Below are 22,222 nucleotides of genomic sequence, written 5' to 3'. Positions count from 1 at the left end.
AGGCAGTTGCAGGTTGGTCAGACTGCGATGCTAAATGTCCTCCATGCCCACACCCAGGTGCTGACCCAGATGGAGGCATACATGGAGGGCATGTCGGCTGCGCAGTCTGACCAACGGCAGTTGCTGAGGTCCATAGACTCCACACTGACTGCAGCACTGGATCTCCTGCAGCGCTGCGTAACACCCCCTACCCCTGCCCCATCCACAATTCCCACTCCCGTGCCTGTCCCACGCACATCCAGACGTCAGCGTGCACGCACCCCAACAGACACAGGCACCACACCACCAGGGAAGTCGAAGCGCACACCTCCTGTCACGCACACACAGGGTGAGGAAGGCACACCCACTGGGTCGGGGGGGAAACGTAGAACACGCAGCCACAGTGGGAGTCCGCATTCCACACAACCCACTCCCTCCAAATCCACTCCCCTTAGCTCTCCTGGCCAACAGTCAGTGACAGCATCATCCACTGCGAGTGTGCCCCCCAGCCCCAGGATGACACCACCCCGCAAGCGGTGGAGGCGGGACCCGGCCAGGGGAGTTGAGTCCCCCACCCTGTCCACACCCTCCCCCAGTGGCGCTGCGACCCATCCCTTTGCCCCCCCCCCCTCCTTGGGGCCTGTGGTTGGATTGGGTACGGGGGAGTCGCTGGGGGAACTTGCCGACGTGTGCAGCGCCATTCTGTCCTCCACCTTTGGCGCTGGCACCCCCCCTGTGGCAGATTCATCCCTCCCTGCACCCACAACACCTACCCTTTCCCCTCCTGTCCCTGCGGTGCCTGTTTCCACCCTCCCCCCTGATGCCCCCTCTACTGTGGATGAAATGGACTTGTGAACTGTGCAGGCAAGCTAGGGGACACACGTCCCGATGTGTACCCCCCCCCCGGACATTGCTGCTGGGCTGGCCCATGGCCCTTGTACATAGTGGACATTTTCTCTGATATATTTTCCTGCTGAATAAAGCCTTTTCTTTTTGTTTTGCACACTGATGCTTTCCTGGACTTGCTGTTGGTGCTGGTGCTCCCTGCGTTGGGGTGGTGATAATGTGTTAGGGGTCTGTGAAATGTTGGAGTGTGCTGCTCATGGGGTGTACCCTGCCATCTGCGTGCCATCACAAAGGTCTCTGCAAATGGTATTTGGTCATGTTTGCTCTCACTGTATGGTGACATTGTCCCAAGGTGTGTTCCGTCCTCTGTGGCCCAGGCCATTTTTCCTGCAGGGTGTCTCCCAAATGCTGTGCTGTGCTGTGTCTACATTTCCTGGATGTGTGAGGGTTGCCTTTCAATATAGCCATGCTGGCTCAGCGATGGCTCCGCCTGCATCTGGGGTATCACCCTTGTAGGTCACTGAACTTGTTGATGGGGTATATTGTCCGATGTCTGGGCACTGCTGGGAGTGATAGGTACACACCCCTCCTGTGTCTGGGCACTGCTGGGAGTGATAGGCACACACCCCTCCTGTGTCTGGGCACTGCTGGGAGGACCCTGCACCCACCCCTCCTGTGTCTGGGCACTGCTGGGGGTGTTTTGCACACCCCATTCTTATAGCAGGTTCGGTGCGTACATGCACGGGTGGGGGTTTGGTGCGTACATACACGGGTGGGGGTTCGGTCCGTACATACACGGGTGGGGGTTCGGGGCGTACATACTCTGCTGGGGTGGGGGTTCGGTGCGTACATACACGGGTGGTGGTTCGGTGCGTACATACACGGCTGGGGTGGGGGTTTGGTGCGTACATACACGGCTGGTGTGGTGGTTTGGTGCGTACATACACGGGTGGGGGTTCGGTCCGTACATACACGGGTGGGGGTTCGGGGCGTACATACTCTGCTGGGGTGGGGGTTCGGTGCGTACATACACGGGTGGTGGTTCGGTGCGTACATACACGGCTGGGGTGGGGGTTTGGTGCGTACATACACGGCTGGTGTGGTGGTTTGGTGCGTACATACACGGGTGGGCGTTTGGTGCGTACATACACGGGTGGTGGTTTGGTGCGTACATACACGGCTGGGGTGGTGGTTTGGTGCGTACATACACGGGTGGGGGTTTGGTGCGTACATACACGGCTGGGGTGGGGGTTCGGTCCGTACATACACGGGTGGGGGTTCGGGGCGTACATACTCTGCTGGGGTGGGGGTTCGGTCCGTACATACACGGGTGGTGGTTCGGTGCGTACATACACGGCTGGGGTGGGTGTTAGGTGCGTACATACACGGGTGGGGGTTTGGTGCGTACATACACGGCTGGTGGTTCGGTGCGTACATACACGGCTGGGGGGGGGTTCGGTGCGTACATACACGGGTGGTGGTTCGGTGCGTACATACACGGCTGGGGTGGGGGTTTGGTGCGTACATACACGGCTGGTGTGGTGGTTTGGTGCGTACATACACGGGTGGGCGTTTGGTGCGTACATACACGGGTGGTGGTTTGGTGCGTACATACACGGCTGGGGTGGTGGTTTGGTGCGTACATACACGGGTGGGGGTTTGGTGCGTACATACACGGCTGGGGTGGGGGTTCGGTCCGTACATACACGGGTGGGGGTTCGGGGCGTACATACTCTGCTGGGGTGGGGGTTCGGTCCGTACATACACGGGTGGTGGTTCGGTGCGTACATACACGGCTGGGGTGGGTGTTAGGTGCGTACATACACGGGTGGGGGTTTGGTGCGTACATACACGGCTGGTGGTTCGGTGCGTACATACACGGCTGGGGGGGGGTTCGGTGCGTACATACACGGGTGGTGGTTCGGTGCGTACATACACGGCTGGGGTGGGGGTTTGGTGCGTACATACACGGCTGGTGTGGTGGTTTGGTGCGTACATACACGGGTGGGGGTTTGGTGCGTACATACACGGCTGGGGGTTCGGGGCGTACATACCAGGGTGGGGTGGGGGTTCGGGGCGTACATGCACGGGTGGCGCTTGGGTGCGTACATACACGGGTGGGGGTTCGGGGCGTACATACCAGGGTGGGGTGGGGGTTCGGGGCGTACATGCACGGGTGGCGCTTGGGTGCGTACATACACGGGTGGGGGTTCGGGGCGTACATACCAGGGTGGGGTGGGGGTTCGGGGCGTACATACACGGGTGGCGCTTGGGTGCGTACATACACGGGTGGCGGTTCGGGGCGTACATACACGGGTGGGGGTTCGGGGCGTACATACACGGGTGGTGGTTTGGTGCGTACATACACGGCTGGGGTGGTGGTTTGGTGCGTACATACACGGGTGGGGGTTTGGTGCGTACATACACGGCTGGGGTGGGGGTTCGGTCCGTACATACACGGGTGGGGGTTCGGGGCGTACATACTCTGCTGGGGTGGGGGTTCGGTCCGTACATACACGGGTGGTGGTTCGGTGCGTACATACACGGCTGGGGTGGGTGTTAGGTGCGTACATACACGGGTGGGGGTTTGGTGCGTACATACACGGCTGGTGGTTCGGTGCGTACATACACGGGTGGGGGTTCGGGGCGTACATACCAGGGTGGGGTGGGGGTTCGGGGCGTACATGCACGGGTGGCGCTTGGGTGCGTACATACACGGGTGGGGGTTCGGGGCGTACATACCAGGGTGGGGTGGGGGTTCGGGGCGTACATACACGGGTGGCGCTTGGGTGCGTACATACACGGGTGGCGGTTCGGGGCGTACATACACGGGTGGGGGTTCGGGGCGTACATACACGGGTGGTGGTTTGGTGCGTACATACACGGCTGGGGTGGTGGTTTGGTGCGTACATACACGGGTGGGGGTTTGGTGCGTACATACACGGCTGGGGTGGGGGTTCGGTCCGTACATACACGGGTGGGGGTTCGGGGCGTACATACTCTGCTGGGGTGGGGGTTCGGTCCGTACATACACGGGTGGTGGTTCGGTGCGTACATACACGGCTGGGGTGGGTGTTAGGTGCGTACATACACGGGTGGGGGTTTGGTGCGTACATACACGGCTGGTGGTTCGGTGCGTACATACACGGCTGGGGGGGGGTTCGGTGCGTACATACACGGGTGGTGGTTCGGTGCGTACATACACGGCTGGGGTGGGGGTTTGGTGCGTACATACACGGCTGGTGTGGTGGTTTGGTGCGTACATACACGGGTGGGGGTTTGGTGCGTACATACACGGCTGGGGGTTCGGGGCGTACATACCAGGGTGGGGTGGGGGTTCGGGGCGTACATGCACGGGTGGCGCTTGGGTGCGTACATACACGGGTGGGGGTTCGGGGCGTACATACCAGGGTGGGGTGGGGGTTCGGGGCGTACATGCACGGGTGGCGCTTGGGTGCGTACATACACGGGTGGGGGTTCGGGGCGTACATACCAGGGTGGGGTGGGGGTTCGGGGCGTACATACACGGGTGGCGCTTGGGTGCGTACATACACGGGTGGCGGTTCGGGGCGTACATACACGGGTGGGGGTTCGGGGCGTACATACACGAGTGGGGGTTCGGGGCGTACATGCACGGGTGGGGGTACGGGCCGTACTTCCACGGGTGGGGGTACGGTCCGTACATACCCCTGCCCACGCTCTGCGTGCCTGGGTACGGGCCGTACCCATGCCTTTGGTGTGTGGGTACGGTGCGTCCCACCATTGTTGCGGGCCGTGGGGTCCGCACCGTACACAGGCCTTGGGGGCGTGGCTACGGGTCGTACCACGCGTACCCCTACATGACCCCAGCAATGCTGGTACGAGCTGTACCAAGGCCTTTCTGACGTGGGTACGGGCCGTACCGCTATTGTTGGAGTGACGTAGGGGGACGCGTGGTACGTTCCGTACCCACGCTCTTGCGGCCTGGGTAGGGTACGTACCGGTTCGCGTGACCATCCACTTCCGTTGTGGCGGACGCTTGCGTTGCTGGCCTTGCCCCCACCCCCTGGAAGTGACCAGGCCCTGATGGTCAGGTATGTCCAGGCCATGTGTGATTTGGTACCATGTGTTGGTGTTGTGTGTCCTGCCCCTGCCCCCCCCTTTGCCCCTGGTTGTTGTGCTGACCTTCTGCGGCGTCTGCGTCGGTTCCTGTACGCCAGGTGGACTGCTAGGAGGGCAGGGATGGCACGTAGGTTCGGGTCCATGTCTGTTCGTCGCGTCCAGCTGCTCCTTGCGTGTGTCGTCCTGATTTCCCGGCAGTTTTTGGCAGCCGGTAAATATTTTCCGTGCGGGATGACGTCGGTTCGAATCGTACTTCCTGGTTCGTGAAACGTAGGCTGGATGCGTACCGACGTCACGTCGGCTCCTTTCAGGATCGGAATTGTGTTTAGTTTCTGTTCGGTCGGTGTTTTGTTCGAATCGTACGGAAATGGTGTTTCCGTATGAATCGTACTTGCATTTTCGGATGGATTTCGCACCGGGTACGAGTCGGACGGAGAAAAGGCTCCGTCCGACGGTTCGTACCCGGTTTTTACCGGATCGGAATTGGCACCTTTGTTGGGAATAGAAGTCAGGTCTTGGTGTTTCAGTGTCAGATTTTCCCAGTTGTATCCCTTTCTTCATTCAGTTTGCACAAAGAGTTGTTTTGTGTGATATATAAATGTTTCATTCTGTCAAAATAGAGTAGGCACGTCCACTTTAGAAATGAAAATACTGTGAACTTTTAAAATTTGTCTTGTACTTTGGTCCCATAACCACCCTTTGAACACAAAAAGTGTGCCTTGCACTTTTGATGAGTTAATTGAAAAATAATGTACTTTCTGAACAAAGATGTACGGAAATCAAAAAATGCACACCATGTTATTTAAGGATGATTCTACGACGTGACAAAATGTGCCTCTGTGGTGACGTCCATCCTCTTAAATTCCTCTGATGTTATGTGCGCTGCAAAAAAGTTGTGTATTCCAGATGGTGACAAATATCTGCGACTACTTGTGTGTCAATTTGTGTCAGTAACTATGAAGTGGCCAGAAGCCTCCTGTAAGGTGTGTTGTGTGATCACTGGTTGTATGATACAACCATGCATGATTAACCACGCATGCCTAAATAACATGCTCTGAGCAATGACCGAGTCTTTATCAAGCATGCCTTTACCACGCATGCCTTTACAACGAATTTCATTGTAAAAGCATGATTGGTAAAGTGATATACATGCTAAAGTGCAGAGCCCAGCCCCCCGTCCTGTGCCCTAAAACCTGATATCCCAACCCTGCAATCCACCCTGCCCCAGCCCCAGCCCTAAAAACTACCCCAACTCAGCACCCTGAGTCCTCAAACCCGTCCTCCTGCCCAAAAACTACCCTGACCCCCAACCCTGCACCCTGCACCCTGAGCCCTGAAATTGACCCCCTAGCCCAGAAAACTGCCTCTTCCCCCGCCCTGAGTCTTAAAACGGCCCCCATTCCTAAAAACTACCCCCACCTAAAACTCGGCTCCATCCCCACTTACCAGGCATGTCCCGGTCCTTCCTCTCCCGATCCTTCCTATTCTTTTACCCGCCCATCCGCACATCTAGACCGCTGACCGTTTTAACCATGCATATGCGTGGTTGAGCCATAAGCGTAGTTCAGGCAAGCATTGTTCCGCTTGCGTTGAAATGGCACGCATGGTTCAGCCCACACTGTACATGCCGTTTCCCATTAATGCCTAGATACAACACTGGCTACTTGCAGCCATTCTTTGTCAGTTCACGCCCAAATCATGTCAAGGGCAAAGATGTGAATTTGTAAAAAGAATTATATTAAAATATTGAAAAAGTGGCAAATCCAATAAATTTAGCTTGAATGTCCTAAAACAGGCAAGCACAAATGGTTCTTGTGTGCATTAGGATATAAAGGCCAGAACTATTGCCTTGTCAACACTTGTGTTCCCTGTAGGAAACCTATCAAACCTATCTCCTACATCCCGTTAAATATGCAATTGTATCCTGGAAACGCATGTAGTCCTTAATAAGACTACAATTTGCCTGCATTTCCATGGTGGAAAAAACAAGAAAGAGGTCTGTGAATGCTCACAATCTAGTCTTGAAATCCCAACAACCCTAAATCTGTAAGGCGATCACAAATGCATATATTTGTGAACCTAATGTGAGAGTAAGTGCATCAGTAGTTTCATTGGTCTGACTCTTGGCATTTGAGACAGCAAGCATAAACACCCTAAAATCTTCCTTACAAATATTATTAGTCAAGCTGAACTTCTTCCACACAGTTCCTCAATCAAATACCCGGGGGCAGATTTACAAGCCCCTTACGCCACTTTTGCGTCACTTTTCCCATGTTAAAAGTGACGCAAAAGTGGCGCAAGGGGCTTGTAAATCTGCCCCCCCCCGTGCCTTTAAAAGTCTTCTTTTCTCTGCTTTGAGACCGATCGAAAATATAAATGTGGATGCATTCTTGTGTTTGCCTGGTTATGTGGGTGCGTGTGTGTGGGGGGGGGCAAGTGCATGCATGTGTGTTTGTTTGCGTGTCTTTGTCGGTACAAACATATCTTGACGCGCAGTGCCATGTTACCATGCGGATGTTGACAATCTCCTCCTGTATTTACAAAAAGCTCCATTACCAACAGAGAAGGCAGCACTATTTCAAGCCCAGTGAACGTTAGAACTGTGCCCTTTTCTTGCAGTAAAATGGGGTCAGGGTATTCCCACAATTTACATTTCAATTTAAAAAAAAAAACCCCACAATAATGGCACATTGTGCTGAAAGCAAATAACTCCTTCTGGAAATACTATACCTCGTGGTGAATTGTAAATGAAAAGTCCCTTCATTGAAAAGGGCCGCCACATCAGGGTAGAGAAAAATCTCCTAGCATGTTCTGCATGCGTCAGCAAGTCGAGCGGTATCCGGCATGTGCAACTATAAAGAGCAGCGCCTCGTCGCTTTTTAGAGCAGGTGTACAGAAAAGTGTTAAGTTGCTAAGTCTTTCATAGGTGAACCGTTTTTTGACTCATGTGCGAATCTACATTTTGTGCCAAATTAACTTTTAATTGCATCAGTTTTTTTGTGTAAAAATATATAAAGAAAATGAAAAAGCAGCGGCAAGTTCTTGCAAAAGTTTAAAAACAACATCCAAGGTTTATACCCTTTAAAAAGAAAGCGGTTTAATGACATATCTCTGTCACATTTCCTCCTGTCTCGATTACAAAACTTTAATTTCTGGACCACCGGCGGATTGTTTCACAATCTCAAGAAAGAAGAGGGCTGCAAAGCCGCAATGTCAATTGGGAGCAGATATTTGACTTTTCATGCGTGCTGTGGTTTCTCTTAAAAGGGTCACTTTCTTCGCAGTTTGGATTTCCCATCCCCTGTGATGAAAAATGATATTGTGTCTCTTTTAAGCTCTCAAACAATATAAACAATCGTTCAGTGTGTGGAATCAAAGAGCACATGTATAAATAGTTATTGAGAAAACATTAGCAAGATTGATACAGCTGACAGTGAGGAAAAAAGAACTATGATTGGGTCAAGATGAAGATATGTAAATAGAGCTGAGGTCCTATTTATATTTACTAAGATAAATAACTGTGCTATGGTTCCTGCAGACATTTTTCCAAGAGGTGTTAAATATTTTTATCCATTAGACATAGCTTAAGTGATACAAAAAAGATTTTTTTTTTGTTCTGGGGAATGAATGATTTAGTTTTAAATCTTTTTTTGTTATCTATTTTGAAGTTACATATGAACTTCCTTCTGTGTGTAACAAATAGTGTCTTGAAATGTGTTTTTTAATTTATTTTTGCAGTGTCATTGAGTACAAACACTTTTATGTACTAAAACCTCAATACGTTAAGAATGGGCGTGACTTGCGTAATTCAGTCTATCATAATTACGTGGAATTACCCCAAGCCTTCTGAGAGATTATGCGTAATTATGTGAAAGAGTAAATATGTGCTTAGTGCTATTTCTTAGCGCAAAATTGCTCTCTTGTAAAAAATGTGTGCAAGAATTCATTTTGCTGTAAGAAATAGCGCCAACTGCAACAGAATATGAATAGTGAGTGCGAGCAGCCCGTTGTGCTTGCTAAATGTGCTCTAGGGGTAGGATTTTCCTCCAATTTCCTCCAGGCATTTAGTGCCATTTTTAAGTGCAAAATGCGCCCTTCTAGTCAAAACTTCCTGCTTGATAAATATGCTCTTGCAGGAAGATTTTCCCCCAAAATTACTCTTGATTACTCGAGCAGGAATAATGTTGTTATAATTTCTAATTCCATGTCAAAGAGTAATGTGGAATTGACGAAATTACTCCGATTACACCTGCATAATTTGAATTCTGCCCAGGCTCTAATAAATCTGTAGAGCAGCACAATAATGGGCTACACACAGGATTAGGAATCTTCTACAGTTCTTTGAATGATCTAGTGATGAATTCTTATGTAGTGATAATACCATAATATATTAATATAACAGTACAAAGTAACAAAATCACATAATGAATGCATGATAGCATAAGTATCTGTAAATCACACATTCACTCGTGAGCATCTTGGTGCTGAATAATAGATGATTATTGTTACCCAACTCGATGGTACTCATTTTATCAACCTCAGAAGGATAAAATGCTGAGTGGAACCGCTGAGATTTGAACCTGTGACTACGAGATCAAACACAGGACCCTACAGTGGACGCATTAGTCTACTAAGCCACCAGACCTGGTGTTAAAAATGGGGGTCTCCAGTTGGCAGAGGGAGGTACCTTTGTCCAAAAAGGGTCCCTTGCTTCTAGTCACGGTAAGGGGGATGCACACTTTAGATAACCCCTGCTCACCCTCTCAGTAGTTTGGCATGAGCAGACAGGCTTAAACCAAAGGCAATGTGTAAAGTATTTGTACCAACACACACAGTAACACAGTGAAAACATCACAAAAGGACACCACACAAGTTTAGAAAATAGAATATCTTTACCTAAACTAAACAAGACCAAAACAACAAAAATCCAACATATACTGTTAAAAATATGACTTTCAAAATGTTTCAGGAACTTGTACCATAGAAGACTATGGATGCGTGACTTTTACACTAAGTACCTGTAGTTGCGTCAAAATTCACAAGGCCAAACAGCCGCAGAGTCAGAAAAAAAAGAGATGGTCAACTCCTGAGACTTTGGTGAGGGGATGCGACAGTCCTGCTGCACGCAGAGGAAGGGTTGCATCGAATCCGGCCTGTATGGGGAGTGATGCATTGATTCTTCATGACGGTTCCTGTCCACTGGTGATGCGTCGGGAAAACTTGCCGCACAGGTGCGATGCGTGGAAATCCGGGATGCATCGGTGATTGATGCGGTAGCATTGAGCAGTGTTGCACCGCTTTCCTTTAGCCACTATCCCTCGATGCATCTATTCTTGCAGCGGCGACAGGCGCAGCGTCGGGTTTCGCAGCGGCACGGTGATGCATGGAAATTCTGCTTATGCCATGGAGATGCTTTAGAAAAACAGCCGCAAGAAGAGCGATGCATTGATTGTTTTGCTGTTCTTTTCTTTTCTTCTTTCTTCCAGCTCCCAAACAGCTGCAAAAACCTCCAGAGGTACAAAACACTTTCACAGGCACTTCTTGGTAGGACAGAGCTCACAGCAGCAGAGTTCAGGGGAGCTGGGGGTGAAGTATTTGTGTCCTTGAGACTTCAGAAAAGGAGGCCAGCACACACAGGCCCTTGGAGATCTCCTTCAAGCAGGGGTCACAGCACACAGCAAAGTGCTTCTCCTTTCCTTGGCAGTAAGAGCAACTGCAGGCCAACCCAACACAGCACAAAGCAAAGTGGCAGTACTTCTCCTCAGTCTCTCCAGCTCTTCTCTTCGGCAAAGGGTCTTCTTGAATTCCAGAAATGTTCCAAAGTTCTGGGGTCTGGGCCCCAAAACATATACAGCAAAATCCTTTGTTCTCTGATGGCAGAGAAGCCCTGTGCCCAGTCAAAACCAGTTCTGTCCTCTCTGGTGCAGCTTCCTGGCAGGAGGTGGGGATAGCATTGTGGAAAACAGACCAGGCCCATTCAGGTGAAAGGAAATCTCCTCCTCCTACTCTAAATGCAGCCCAGGTCTATTCAGCCCAGCCCGGACTCATCCAGACTCTCTGGAGTCACTGTACATCCCCAGCGCCTCTCACTCCAAAGCCAGACAGTCAATACACATCCTAGCAGAGGCACACTCGATGGCTAAGCAAGAAAATACCTACTTTCTAAAAGTGGTATTTTCAATCACAGACTGTACAAATGATCCTTACTAAAAGATGCGTTTTAACATTCTGAGTTCAGGCATACTAAACTTTATTTTCATACCTTGTTCCCAGGGGTAATTATGCTTACAAGATGTTATAAGCAAACTCCCCTTTCTATCCTATGGGAATAGATAGCCTTGCAATAATGAAAAACGAAATTGGCAGTATTTCACTATCTCACACACCAGGGCATGTCCTACCTTTCACACACACTGCACATTGCCCACAGGGGTATCTTGGGTCTACCCTAGAGGTGACTAATATGTAGGAAAAGGGAAGGTTGGGGCCTGGCAAGGGGGTGCACTTGCCAGATCAACATGATAGTTTAAAACTGCGCACAGGCACTGCAGTGGCAGGCCTGAGATACTTTTTAAGGGCTACTCATGTGGGTGGCACAATCAGTGCCTTAGGCCTGCTTGTAGCATTTGACTTACAGGCCCTGGCACACATAGTGCACATTACTAGGGGCTTACCAGTAAATCAGATATGCCAATCAGGGGGAACCAATCATAATAACAGTTTTTGTAGGGAGCACTTGCACTTTGACACTGATCAGCTGTGGCAAAGTGCCCAAAGCATCTAAGCCAGCAAAAACCAAATCCAGCACAGCATCAAATATACAGGAGGTAGAGGCACAAAGTCAGGGGAAATCACGCCAAGGATACCAGGTCTAACACCCGGCATATGACATGCAGTAGGTCCCTTTAGGAGAACTTTAGTGTCATGGTGTGCACAGTTTTCTTACAGGCTTAAGGTTAATATAGGTGGATAAATTGCCCAGTCTGCCAGACCCAAGATGCAAGATACAATCCGATGTTTGCAGAGGCGAAGATTAATGAAATGATCAGAGAGTAAGAGACAATTGAGAAGGACTCCTTGCAAAGAATGATTATGTGGGCATCCTTATCATCAAACAAGTGTGATGCCGGGGATGTCTAACAAATGTCCTGAATGGCCAGATCCATGCCAGATTTCCATGGTCACCAGTGACTAAATAAATTAACTCTGTTCAGATTCATATAATGCACATTTATCTTATCAATACATCCTAAACCTTCTGGCAAGGATACAAGCCTTCTGGACCTACATTACAAGTCCTTGACCTGGACCTTCAGGTTCAAGAGGTTGAGTGCTGTGTATTTATATTCTTCCAAAGGAATGTTGTAAGCTCAGATGTGCTCATATATGAATTAAAAGGAGGGGATTCCAAGAAAATGCTGGAGAAGTTGCTAAAAAATCATGAAATATGCAAGGGTGGCATATATTTTACCTATCACGAACACCTATGTTGTCAAACGCTTCAAGCAAGTGTAGTTGCTTAGCCTTGCTTCGTGGGTAAATTTTGTCAGTGTTTGGGGACGAAAACATCTAGGTTTATTGGCAAGCTTCTGACAAGGTATGACCACATATAGAGAATAGCAATTATTTTCAGGACTGTAGCATAGTGTAACATTTCTTTTTCTTCAAACTGGCAATTTTCTACATTTTAATAATAAATTCCACTATATCTGTGATTCATTTGCCTGGCAAGCAAGGTATACATGGGAAAGTGTGCATGGGAAAGTATATCCATTATGCAATTCATTATGACTTACAGTCCAACTTCTTTTTTACATGTGTGTGGTGGCTGACCTTAAAAGAATAGGTATGTACCACGGTATCAATGATTATCATATCTTTAGAGCATTTACACTCTGGAAATTAAAAGTACCAAGTGTCATGACTCAGGTTATGTTTAGGGGTGGGTGGAATTTGCATAGTCGCGCTACGCAAAGTTCCGCGAAACGGTAAAAAATCTCCGCGAGCGTGCAGAAATTTTGCGAACACTCGGAATTGCTTGTTCACGATGCTTTTTTCCTGTTCGCAAACACTGTTTGCGTGCTCGGGGGGAAATATCTCACGAACACGTATTTTGAGAACATGAACAAGCCAAAAATTCCGTGAAGCTGCGGAATGCAGAATTTTGAGCAATTCCGCGTTCTCCGCAGAACATGAAATTACCCAAATTTCTCGTGCGGAATGGAATTTGCTGCACAGGCCTAGTTATGTTGTGACATAAAAGTCCTCTACATGGTAAAGGACGTGCACCCCTACCATGAGAGCCTACTGTACTGATGTCTGGATCCTAATGCTAATTCTTTCTGTCATAGGCATTTGTGCACACGATGAAATAGATCTGCCTCAATCACTGTGGTCTTGTTGGACCTGGAGGGCACACAAAGGGCTTTCCTCATAGTGGTGTAGGGCTTCTGCCTTCACTAGGAGTTAAGGAGCGTTACTGCAGTGGTGACAGCATACAGGGTAGTGATCCATTGGAGTGAACAAGTCCTTTTTAACCTGTGTCACTGGAGTGAGCCCTACAGGCTCGCTGACTTTTAAAAGTCCTGCTACTATGTACTTAACTCAACCGTGGCTACATCAGAATGGTGTGAAGTGCTGCACAGCGCAGAAGTGGTGTATCTGTGCAGGGTATGTATGTGCCTGGGAATGATGCAATACAGGGAGATTGCAGAACTGAGTAGTTTGTGCATGGTGTATGCATATGCTGGTTGTGCGTGTGCATGTGAGTGTGGGACAGTACCTGAAAGAGGTACTGCTGTTCTGTGTGTGCATGATAACTGCATGTGCTGGGTGTATGTGCACCTGTGAGTGTTACAGTACATGAAGGACACAGAACTGGGCAGTGTGTGCATGTTAAATGCAAGTCCTGGATGCATGTGTGCCAGTAAGTGGTAGATTACTTGGATGATTCAGTAGTGTGGAGTACATGAATGCTGAATTAATGCAGTGGGTGTAAGTGTTCTCGTGGATGGTACAATACATGAAGGGCTCTGGTTTCCATTTTGGGAGACCCAGGCCTGCATGGTAAAACATGGAGAGGCGGTATAGAGATCCCTCTGACAGATTTCTGTATTGCTGCATTCCAGTAAGCTGGATGGGACTCACACAAGAGAGGGGAGGGCCAAGCCTCCTCTGCACATTTCAAAAGGTGCTCTTTGTTTCAGTGAGAGGTCACAAGTAAGGGACCTCGGCACATCTCAGGAAAGAGATGGGGTCGATAGGAGAATCATAAAAAGTAAGGGCTGGGAGCCCTGGATTACATTTTGAGGCACGTATCACTATGGCTGACATCCAAGTGTGAACTCTAGTCACTCCTGTGGATTGTGTTGCATGACTATCAGCTTCAAAGACATCCCTGCTGTGACAGACTGCTTTTCATGAGGAAGAGAATGCAGGGGAGTAGGCACTTCAAAAGAAGAAGAAACCAAGCATAGTCAGAGACCCTCATATTCCAGGAGAGAGCTGCAATGAATATAACTGTGTGATAGGCTGCTGTACGGTAAGGGTCGAAGCTTTGTACAGTAGTCTGAGAAAGTCTTGAAAATTAATCACCATCACCTGAGTGACTAGCAAGACAAGAACCCGAGGTCATGTTAATAGTAGTGAACCACCCCTGGCAGAAGTATCAACTGTCACAAAGGCAGGCCAGGCAGGAGGAATGTCTGCCCTCCGTAGAAAGGAGAAGAGAGAGAGCAACAAAGGTGACAACATCAAACCGGCACCCTCTAAGGATGCTAGGCAGAGAACAGACTAGTTCCAGTAATCAAAAGGGCAGCCCGAGTCCACACGCAATTCTGATTTGTTATCCAGGAAGGACGAAAGTTCTGCGGGTTCTGCAAAGAATCTCATCTGGCCTTTAAATATAATACAGGGCTTTGAAAGGCCCAAAAAGGACAAGGGATCTCCATGGTAGTCAGTCTTTGTTGAGGGCCAGAAAACCTTTACACCAAATAACTTTGTCCCTCACTTAATCCTGAGAAATTTAAATGTTATGATCCTGCCATTTAATCATTCTGATTCTCCTCATTTGTGCCAGGATATATTCTATGTGTTAATGACGTAGTGGCTTAAAGATGGGGGATCTTGAAGAGGAGATATTTTTTGGTCTGAAGGTTGGCACCCTCTGCTCGTTCGATCTCAAAGTCTTTGGAGAAGGAGAGTTGAACTTCTGGGATACATGTTACTAGGAAGTCAGTCACAGAATGAACCAAGGTTTCAATACCCTCTTTGAGACCAAAAATACGAAGATTGCTTTTCTGGTTGCAGTCCTCCTGCTCTACAATATCTCTTCTCAGAGTAACTAGGGAGTGTTCGAGGCATTGTATCTGTTTGTTTGGCCATTGTTGTAGTCTTCAACATTGCTTATTCTTGTCTCTGCAATAGATATTCTTATTGTGAGGTCTTTGAGGTCACTGAGAATACTGGCTACTACCACCTGAAGTAGATCTGTGTTGGTCTTGGTGCTCTGGGCAGTGTTTTGTACTGAGTTCAGTTTCAGCAGGATAACCTCCAGGGTAGAGGAAGAATCAGGACTCCCTTTTATCGGTGACTCAGGGATTGGTGGTGAGTGTTTGATGCACTTGAAGGCAGCTTTCGAATCTCTCTCTTTTAATGTTGCTCCCCCTGGGTTCTGCCATCCTGTGATATTATGATGTTTGCCCATCAGCAATGGATAATATGCAAGAAAAGCCAATTAGTAGACAAGGAAAAGGACCAGAATCTGTCCAGATGGTAGGCGGGTTTATGGAGCCTTGGAGGGCAGATCGTGGTGATCAAGAACTCTGAAACCGCCCTTCAGATCCAGGCTTGCATGAGCCAGATTTATCGTAGACCATTTGTTATTGTAAATCCTGTGACCAACCTGACTATCAGGCCGGGGCCTCTCTGTGAGGTAAAAGGAGAAAGGATGGAAAACTGCAATTAGCTGCTCGGTCTCACTATAGCCAGAGCCAGCCCCTCTATTAGCGAGACAAAGGTGGAGCACAAGAGGGATCGTAGTTGAATAAGACTGTGGTACGAATTCAAGAACCAGCCAGGGATCTCAGTATGGGCAGATCAATCTGTTTGCAAAACTTAAGGAAAGCGTAGCCGAATATGTCCCCAGCAAACACTGCAGGACAGGTCAATTGTTTCAGGTAGGCATTGCACTGTCTTAGGCACTAAATACATTAGAACCTGGAGTGCTAGAGACACCAATAGAATAGCTATATTGACAGACAGAGGAGGTTGCAGAAAATTGTAGGTCCCGCCAAAGACCTGGGAGGGTGCTGCAAATGATCCTCAGGTCAGGCAAGGGTAGACAGACAGTAAAATGCCAAAAGACAAGGCTCCTGTTATAAACTGGTTGTTGGTTGTGATACGCTGTATGATTGGGAACCTACAAGATGTTCATCACAGCAGGCTCCCCACGTTGCCGGTCGATCACAGAGGCACTGAGAAGATATCAGGACATCGCCATTTTAGCTCTCTGGTAACATCATTTCACTCGCAGACACTTTAGTCACAGTCAGGAACAGATGCATCCAGCAATTTTTGCCCCCAAAGATCCTCAGATAAGGGGAGCTCTCTCCTGCTAAATGTTCAGACTGGCACAACAGGCCGCATGAGCCATGCCCGTGGCCTCAGGCCGAAACAGGCTGAGCGGAGGGATACTGTCTTGAAAACCGCCCCAAAAGCGCCCGCCGGGTTAAATGTGAATGACTTCTGTTCGACTGTAGTTTCCTCACAAATGACATGCGCTCACCATGGGTTCGAAATAGTGTAGGGATGCCACCATTTTGAATAATGCCATCACTGGAGTCGCGGGCATCTCAAGCTCCTAAACACCTTATTTGCCAGATTTCCAGGCAAGACAGGCATTTCTTCACAGGCAGCCACCTTCCGCCGCATGATAATTGTTGGGATGGTGACTATAGAGGCATTCGGCCCAGCTTACATGGTGGGGGCCCCAAAGGGGCTCAGGAGGGAGCCACCATCTTAACTGCCCATCAAGCCACACCCCCGTCTTTTACTATGCTTTGTAACAATGCTTAAAAAATAAGACTTGGCAAAGCAAACACCCTGGCAGTTACATTAAAAATGACAGACCTATTGGCGTTGGCAATGCATGTTTTTTTGTCATTCAGCCTCTACACAATTGAATACACTGCTGGTTACAGACCAGCATCCAGAATGTATCTTTATGTGTATATAAAAAGATAAAGTTGACGTTGCTCACCCTTAAACATATTGGGGCAGATTTACAAGAAAGTGACGCATCCATAGAGATGCGTCACTTTCCTTGCGCCACACTAAAAAATTCTTGCTCCACCATGGATGTGCCATATTTACAATACGGCGCACCATGGCGGAAGGATTGACAGATGCGCCAGAAATTCTGACACATCTGTTGGGGCAAAAGTCATGCATTGCTGGAGTTGTGTCGCAAGCATGACGCAACTCCAGCAATGCATTTTGTGGCCTATTCCCACTACACTGCATCACTCCTTACACCTGCTTCAAGCAGGCGTAAGGTTTTGACGCAGTGGCGTCCTAAAAGTGACGCAGTGAAATCTTGTAGATTTCACGGCGTTACTTTTACGAGGCTTTCCTGCATGGGAACGCCCCCCTACATACATAATACCTGACGCAGGTATAATGTGACGCAGGGCTTTACAACGTGACCCATCTACCTAGATGCGTCACGTTGTAAATAGGGTGCATTGTTTGCGCCGCCGGTGCGTCAAAAAAAGTGACGCACTGGCGGCGCAAAGAGGCGCAAGGGGCTTGTAAATCTGCCCCATTATTTTTTGTGTATGTAGAGGTGCACTTTGCTGTCAGGAAGAATCTGCATGTATATTGTTCTTGAAGCTGGTTTTCGGTGGTGGTCAGTCAGGTTCTGACCAGAAGTTAGGGAGATAAGGATCAAAGATGGAATACTCTTTCCTTGAGGAGAGGGGAGGTGGTGCTTTGAGTGGGTCTGTGAAATCCAATTGTGTATGGTTTCCCTACATTGGTGAGCTGGACAAGATCCTGCTCAGATATTACTACCAAGTACTGCAGGTAGTTTTTCAGTTTTAGTGGATTCTTAAAACTATTGGTCATATCAGTTGTCATAGTTTTAAATACCATGTGGGGAAGAATTGAACTTTGAGGTTCCCTGTATGCCCCAAGATTGGGATGGGTTTGTCATCTTAAATTTTCACAAACTTTGCATGGCTATTAATAAACAAGAAAACTCCTCCATTCTGAAGTGCACTTTTAGAACGTTCAAGAGTGTCTGTTGTTCAGACTATGAAAACAGGGGTAACCTGAAGATTTGCTAAATGCATTAGGCCTACTACATCAAGACATGTGCTTCAGGGTGCAGCTAGGCTCTTTGAAGAAATGTTCTACGTTTATTCCTGTGAAAAACAGAATAAAACAGAGCTGCATCTTCACTCCCCTATTTTTTTCACTGTATTTGGCATGCTTGCCTCTATTATAAAGCTCAGTCTGCTCTCCCTTCTTTTATTGAGGGTCAGGAACTTAGATTTCTGACGCATTTCAATGACATGTTTCTATTGGAACTGATTCGCGTTTGTTTGCAAAGAACATTTCCAGGCTAGACAAATTTGCTCTTCAACATTTCCTTCATATTAATCTAGGCGAAACAAAATATTTATTCGAAAGGTCCAGGCTTTGAAAAAATGTATTTGGCTGATTGGTAATAACTCAAATAAACAAGACAATGGGCCTCATTTATGAAAACTGTCGCATCGCTGCGATACATCAGCGATGCAACAGTTTTCACTGTGCCCTCCTTGCGACACGATGGATGCGCCGTATTTAATATACGGTGCTCCATGTCGCAAGGAATGACCGATACGTCAGGAATACTGACGTATCTGTCAACCAAAAAGTCACACATTGCTGGAGTTGTGTCGCAAGTATGACACAACTCCAGCAATGCATGGGGTAGGCCATTTCCTATTGTACTGCATCACCCTTACGCCTGCCATGAGGCAGGTGTAAGGTTTTGATGCAGTGGAATCCTAGAAGTGTCGCAGTGAAACCTCATAGATTTCACTGAGACTCTTCTACGACCCTTTTTTTCGTAGTAACGCCCACCCTGCATACATTATACCTGACGCAGGTGTAAAGTGGTGCAGGGCTTTACAGGGTGACGCATCTGTCTGGATGCTTCACCTTGTAAATATGGTGCAACATGATGCATTGTTTGTGTCGCCGCTGCATCACGAAAATTGTCGCAACGGTGGCGCAAAAGTGTCACAAGGTCTTCATAAATAAGACTCAATGTGTCTATTTAAGCAAATTGATTGATTCAGCTTTGTCAACTAGACCCCATGTCAAAGCACAAATGGGCACAGTTGTATCAATAGGATCTGGAATACTGAGGTTATTTGCAGCCTTGGAACGGATGTGCAGTCTGATTGTAAGGAGGCCTCTTTCTATTGAAACATCCGCTTAGAACTGGGGGTGCTAGCGTTGCTTTTAGGGCAAGTTGTTTGTGCCTGGTACAAATTTATGACTGTAAAACACGCATCTTTGAAATATATGATAAACATTGACGTGGTTTCTCCGAAGACCTTTTATACATTTCCCAAAATTGTCAACAATGATATGGATATGTTGAATATTGAGAGAAAGGAATTTATAGTTCCCCGGTCAAATCTTTAATTTAGAAATTGACTAGAGAGACAGATACAAATGAAAAACTTCAAATCTGACTTTAGCTACTGTATTAAAAAAATATGGTTAGATCCAGTCTACCGAACTCCAAAAATAAAGCATATGCAGGTCAATATGAGAGCCAATATGGTTCCAAATTTCAATCTTTTTGTTCATCAACTTTAAAACCTATGATCTTTAAGTGGCAGCTAATTCCTGGGTTTTACAAGGCGAATTAATTCAGGAATAAAGCCAGTTATTATGACCTCATATTTGCTGCTAGAATTCCTGCACCAATTTACCTGATGTTACCACTTTATTACATGAACCCTAAAATGTGCGCGTGTGCTACTTACGTTTTACAGTTTTTAATATATTTTTACATATGTAATAAGTGTATATTTTGGCTACTATACAATAAAAATTAATGTGAAATATTTTGCTGAAACTGCAGCTAAAAATGAGTTGAACAATTTCTACCTTCCTGGAGCCTGATTAGGTCATTTGGTTGATGAAGAGAGCAGGCAGGTCTTTGTATGGAGCTGGACAATCGATTGTAGGGATATGAAGTTCATTTTTGTTGGAAATCCAGAGTCGCCACATTTTTTCTCTTTCCTTTAGCCATTATGAAGGGCAATAAAAACTCCTGTAAATTATCTTTATTTCCTGTAACGCTGGTGCGGTACTGAGTACATTTACAAAGCCGAATAATTAGACCTCGTGAAACTTTCTTGACTTCAATATTATCAAAAGGAAAACGCAATGATAACATAGAAATCAAAGAACCTCTAACCTATTCAAACGTAATACATAGAGTCCTTGTTCCTGAATTTGCAATAGAAAATAATATATTTTTCTTCCATAACGTGGTGTTGAAACGTGGCCAGAGTTTATGTCCACAAGCCTGTCAATTTATACACAATTGTTTCCATTCGTACTGCCTATAATAGGTATGTCAGATGTTTGCACAAAACATTTTTAAATACTAATGCCATTTTCCATGAGTTGTTGTATTATTTGTATATTTTTCTGCCTTTTTGCCCACGCAGGGAAGAGTCGTGAATTCACGGAAGTGCCTATTACATTTCTAAATATCTACCATCAGATACTTAGACCTCTAATTAAGTATGCCGGGAACCTCAGTATATTCCCTGAAATCTATCATTAGGCAGTGAGACATAAAAGATCAGACACATATGGGGACCGTCGCACACCTCAAGAACCGCACCGCCTCCAGTCACTTCCTGTTGTAATGAAGTCCCTGTGAAGCCCTCAAACAACATGTTTCAAATATGTTTGTCTTTGATGCTAATTTCTAACATAGACATTTAGTCAGTCGACATTACAGCTTCTACTCTTATCTAAACTGAGTATTGTCCAAATGTTACTTAGTACTTGCCAGTGCAGTCTTTTGCTTTTTTTTTGTCACACAGATATCAGCGCAGATTAAAAAAAATAAAACATGCAAATATATCAAAATCTGGGAATATGCTAACTACCTGATGTAATAAAAAGCAATATGAACACAGACAAAATACAAATCATGAAAATGTATTTTCGAAGCCAACAGATGGCGATCAATGATTATGCCATTAGTCAAAAAATGTAAAATAAAACAATAAGGCAGAAACACTGCTTTTGCACTGAAAATACACCTCACATGTTGCAAAGATTTTGCTGTGACTCTCTCTTAGTTTACTCCTGGCTTTCTTAACCCCTTCACCGCTAGACCCTTCCTCCCTCCATGATAAGCCTTTTTTTACTATTTGGGGGAGTCCACGCTTAGGCCCCCATAACTTTTTGTCCACATAAGGTATCCATGCCAAATTTGTGTCCATTTTTTCCAACATGCTGGGGATTCTAAAGGTACCCAGGGCTTGAGGATTCCCTTAGAGGAGACTGAGAAATTAGCCAAAATACAGCAACATTGTGGGAAAAATAGGAAAGACGTGCTGCAGGAGAAAGCCTCTGTTTCTTACTGCAGATGGTATCAACAAAGGGTTTGTGGTGCTAAAATCACCATCTTCCCAGCTTCCAGGAAAAGGCAGACGTTTGTCAGGAAACCACATTTTTCTACACAGTTTTTGCATTTTACTGGGACATAGCCTATTTTTCCTAATTTTTGTGCTTTCACCCTCCCTCCAGTTAGTGGTAGAATTGGGTGTCAAGCCAATACTGGATTATGGACAACTATACATTTCCATTTCTGGAAAGTATACAACATTCTGAATTCAGCAAGGGGTCATTTGTGTAGATTCTTCAAGGTTTTCCTATAGAAAGTAAAAGAATATTGAAATTGAGATGAAAAAAACAGCCAGTTGTGTCCACGTTTTCACCTGTAACTTCTTCTAACTATGGCAGATTAAGATAAATAAAGCAATATACCGTTATGTCCACTGGACCCTTCTGGTTGTGGGGATATATCGGGCTTGTAGGTTCATCAAGAACCTGAGGTACACAGAGCCAATAACTGAGCTGCGCCTTACACAATGTTTTTTCTTTGTGCACCTGGTATACAGCAATTCATTTGGTAAAATATAAAGAGTGAAAAATAGGTATCAAGGAAACCTATGTATTTCCGAAATGGGAACAAGATGTGGACTTT

Source organism: Triturus cristatus, chromosome 12, assembly GCF_964204655.1.
Source record: "Triturus cristatus chromosome 12, aTriCri1.1, whole genome shotgun sequence".
Lineage (NCBI taxonomy): Eukaryota > Metazoa > Chordata > Amphibia > Caudata > Salamandridae > Triturus > Triturus cristatus.
This window is presented reverse-complemented; position numbering follows the sequence as displayed.